We start from the raw sequence: 5,179 nt of genomic DNA on the forward strand, positions 1-5,179 counted from the left end.
CACACGCATTAACTTTTGGCATCGAACCAGTTATCTTACTACTCAATAATTCATAGGTGAGCTACTCAGCTGGGTAGTTCTGGGAATAAAGCAACTCATTGCCAGTGCAAACTAAGGAAAAGAAAAAAAAAATTAACCCACAAAAAAGAACAAAATTAAATTCTTCTTCCAAAACAGACAATACACCTTTCCTCTTCCTTCAGAGTTTCTCACTAGTTTTTCTTACCATCTAACCCCAATCCCTTGCTGCAGTTTAAGACCACTGCAAGTCCTCCCCATAAGTGTTTTTAAGTCCTAGTAACAAACTCTATCCTATCCCCAGTAGCCCCCAACCTCAACAAATACTAGAAGGAGAGAATTTCCTCTCCCAAAGTCCTTGACAAGACGATGTTGACATTTATATGTGCATGTGTGTATGTACACACACCTTTACAATTCCCCTTTCCCTTCCTCTGCTCTTTGGGTGGCAGAAGCACAGCTTTAGTTCCTATTTTGTCTTCTCTGGGCAGAAACACTATCCTAGAGTTTTAAATTGAGAAAACAAAAGAGAAACCTGAATCTACAGCTCTGACTCTCCTGCCGTGCCTGGCAGAGACAATCAGGGCGCAGGGACCTATGATGGGGAAGAGATCAACAAGCACCATTTGCATCCTTCCAAGGAGAAATGGAGCTGCTTGGCCCATGGCAGCAGAATGCATTCCCTATGCTTCCATCCACAGTGTGAAGAAAGGAAAAAAACAGGGAAAACAGCCCACCTGTGGTGTTCATCATCCTAGGATAGGCCCTCCTCCACATTCCTGAGAAGGATTTTGAACAACTGAGAAAGGACTGATCATTGCCCCAGCTTTTCCAGGAAACCTGGAGCTAGCTGGGACAGGATTTAAAGCCTGAATTTACCCCACCTAATGAGTTCATCAGCAAGCGGAGTCATAACACAGATCTGAAGCTTGGGTGGCACATCCTGCTCTTGGACAGGAGACACCTCCTGCATTGGAGCTGCTGCGTGCCACAACGGAGCTACCCTGGGAAGGAAAACAGACACCAGCCCGCGTGTTCCCCATAGCAAATATAGTGAGAAATCCTGGGATGCCAGACAGCATCCAATTAGTGCCACTGCTAGGGCTCGTGTCCAGGGCATGCTATGAGGAATCAACTGAGATCTCCTACAAAGGATCTCACCCACACCCCAAGGAGCTACTGGACAGAGGCGACTGCTGACTCCAAGCAGCAATCCGATAGCAACAGCTCCTGCTCCATCCCCAGCTGCCTGAGCAATTAAATCACCTCCTTATATTTAGACCCTTTCAATAAAAGAACCAAAAGTTTAGAGCAGGGAGGCTACAGGAGAAAGTGCCTCTGAACTGCAATCCCATCAAAATGGAGAAGAGTTCCCTGCTTTAGAAACGCAACGATTGTCAGGACCCCAGGTGGTCTGAGCCCTCCGCTCACAGCTGGGCTACACCATTACCTTACCTTCTGTTTTCAGCTTGAAAGCTAAATTGGGAGCACTAGATGATCCCTCCACAGGTGCCTTCCAAACAGGCAGACAAAGCAAAAGGCAGCATAGCCAAAAAGTAGAAATGTTGATTAAAAAAAATCAGACCTGCTTTAATGATAAGGTGGTGGGGCCAGAGCTGGAAAGGGGAGAGATCCAAGCCAGAAAGAGCCTGGTAGGGGAAGGAGGGCCACCCAAAGCAATTAAGAGAATCAAATATTCACTAGCACTCCTTAATATATTTACTTTGAATTCTTGGTTTGTACTAGTATGCATAAAGGAGGCACGGGGCAAAACTAGACAAGGAAGAGTTAATGCAGTGGTTCTCCACTTATCTGGAGTGGAAGGAGGACAAGCTTCCCCATACAAACCAGACTCGTCCTCAGCCTCTCCTTCAGCCCTAGTAGGGAATTCAGACCAAGGAGGAAGAACTTAGCGTAGAGCAACACCCAGCTCTCCATCGCTTCTCTGCCTGCTGACTGGGAGCTCCGCTGCCAGTCGTTTAATATCCTGCTCTGCTAACTGTCGGCATTACCCCATTTTTCCATCCTTCACCCTTGATTGATCTTGATTCATCTGAGGAGGATGACGACAATGAAAACGTTACCATTCCGAAAGAGGCTGAAAGGATGCTCAAACTAAAAGATTTATGGCAAATGTTCAGTCTCATAGATGAAGCAGCTGAGGTCAACAGATATCGAAGCAATTTTTCCCATAAGAATTAATGTAACAAGGGGGGTGGTGAATACAGGAACTTCAGAAACGCATGCAATTTAAAAACACAGAATCAGTAGATGCGGCATAGAGAAAGGAGAGGCAGGAACATTTTTTACTGTAAGCATTTTTGCTGTCACTCTCTGGATGGTTTCCTCTTCATCATTGTCATCATCATCTTCAGATGAATCAAGATAGATCAAATCAATCACGGGTGAAGGATGGAAAAATGAGGATAGGTTCAAGCAGTCCATCAGATGAAGTGACTGAGGTCTTTCAGAATAGTGACCAGCTCCAAAAAGCCAAATAGCCACCATCTCTGCCATCTGAAAGTCCTGTCTTGCTCCTCCATCCTTCACACTATTACCTGCATGCATTGAAAATGTATGAATTTCATAAGTGTCTGTGTCCAACTCCTCCTCTACTAATTAATTATGAAAAAAAACCCCACTTTATCTGTCATATCAGTAATTGTTATAGTTTTTCATAAATGTATCTTCAGTGGACTGCTGTTTACAGAGAATCATCTCCCTACACCTTATTCCCAAAACTGCTGACCACCTATGGAGCCAGCAGAGGATTTGGCAGCCCTGTTTCTTCAGACCTGGATGATACCGTCCATCTCAGAGAAGGGCATGGACTTGAGCTACGGAGGACTCGCTCCCACACTGGAAACCTCCTGTCTTCTCTCTGCATTGCCACCACGTTTCCAGAGAAGCCGCAGCAGCCCTGCAGCTCTCTCTCGTCTTCCCTGCATTGGGAAGAGCACTGTCATTTCTGACAGCCGTGGGTGTTGTAGGCTCCCCAAAATCATTCTCCAGGGCTCAGGGATTTCCTCTGCAGCAGAGGGCACAGGAAGGAGGCCAAGGACAGAACTGGCAATTGTTCAAGGACAGCATCCTGCTCCCTCGACCTCCCCATCTGGCTATCGGCTCTCTCCCATCTCCTCTGGACTTGGACCAGGAGAGGGCAATTTATTAACAGTCCTGCTCACTGGATAAATCTGCTCTGACATTCGATTTTCCGGGATGCTTTTGTGGCTGACCACAAACTGGGCCAAACACGGCAGGAACCATTTGGAGGAGCAGCATCCCTGTAAGGCGGGCACATGCCGATCTCACACAGCTACTTTTTCATGTTGACAGAGGACACAGGCTGCAGCAAAGGCAATGTGCAGGACGAGTGGGACGTTCGCACTGCATTTCTTCTCTTGATGCTCGGATTTTGCTCCAATAGATGCCTGAAGCTGGCTCCATAAAGTTTCTGTTGTTCGCGTTCCCGACTCTTCTGGGACACAAAAAGCATGGCCATAATAATCCTTCCTTATTCTCATCCACTGTATCAAGATCTCAAAGTGGATCCTTGCCTGGGTCAGTCCATCAGCAACTATGAGCCCGAGGGGCTGTGGGAGCACACACTGTAACGTGGCATCCTGCTCCTTCCAGCCTCTCTGTGACAGATAATAACACCTCCCAGAATCAGATAACCCAGGTGAAAAGGACATTTTAAACAAATTTCAGCAACGTTTGCTGAGCCATCCCACTGAGGTGGGCAGAGAGAAGATAGAATTCTGTGTACAGCTCTGGAAAGAGCCCGTGTGGACTTAAATCCGGGAAAATCTTTGGCTAAACCTGTGATAAAAGCCAGAGTTGATGGAAAGACAGGCTTCTCTGTGTTCTGTTTGTAAGACTCTTAGCTGCATCTGTGTACCCTGACCTGAATTCATCAGTGCAAAAATGGCAGAATAACAGACTAACAACAGAGCATAAAAATGCCATAGAAAGTAGGAAAAGATGGGGGAAAACTCCATCTAGCCAGGCCTTTGAGGGGAAGTTTGTGATAGCATCCTGCAAACACCAGAGGAGATAAAATTTTTCTGTACCCTCCATGCATGGGTTGCCTATGAGAGTACAGACACAAACCAATTGAGTCCATATAAGCAGAGACCTCAGAACAAACAGCAACAAACCTTTTTATTCCTCACTCATTCCAGGAAAAAAAACAAACCACCTCATGGAAGATGAATGTGGGATGCAACTTCACAAGTTAAAAAATGAATGATGATTAATATAGTTTTATGGGTCCTTGGCAGACAAACTGGTTAGTGTTTGAGAAAGAAACAAGAAAAGTAACTATCTTGTCATAACATCCTCAGGCGTTGGAAAGATCCTGGCTTGCTTCCACACGCCAGACTAATTGAAGATGTAATACGATTCAAATGCAGCCCACATTAAGAAGATTAAAACCACGTTAACTGAAAGAGTTCAAAAAGAAATCTGAAATGGGCGCATGCACCACTGAGATCTCTCTAGTGAGAGAAGAGACCTTCTCTAGGAAGACCTCTCTGCTGAGATCCCATATGAACCTCTCACACTGATGCTACTTCATATCTTCATCAAGGTCAAAGAGCCAGCCAGCAGGCTGGCATAGCTAAAGCACATCAGTCATAAAGTCCCCCGTGCAGGCTGCATAGCCAACATCACACGTAACCCTCTTTGCTGTCTGACCTTACATCTATTTGCAGCTGGGGTGACTGGGTGCAGACTTTGGCACAGCTCTGGGATGCGGCTTGTGCTTTGCTTCCATCCCTCCCACGCAAAGGCAGCGCTTTAATGTGCAGTAACTGACAATCACCATCCTTAAGTGCCTGTGTCGGGATAAGATGGCAACATCTGTAGAGGACACAAAATACGCTGGAGTAAATAACATACTAGTGGGATACCTCATACCTGACAACTTGGTTTGCTTGATGGAATGGGTTTATGGTAACTGCCTTCAATTTATCTTGGATAATGTAAAGGTCTGGAAAGAAAACTGTTGAGGAAAGAATGTGTCACTCTTCTTGGGAAAGAGACAACGACTCCTAGAGGAGCCTGGTTCAATGTAACCCAGCAAACATCAGCTTTCAGCTTCATTCTGTAGTCCAGAGATGTCCAAATCCTTGGATGATTAAGCCAAAGCTTACTAAAC

Source organism: Pterocles gutturalis, unplaced genomic scaffold (genome assembly GCF_000699245.1).
Source record: "Pterocles gutturalis isolate BGI_N339 unplaced genomic scaffold, ASM69924v1 scaffold595, whole genome shotgun sequence".
In the NCBI taxonomy this organism is placed as follows: Eukaryota; Metazoa; Chordata; class Aves; order Pterocliformes; family Pteroclidae; genus Pterocles; species Pterocles gutturalis.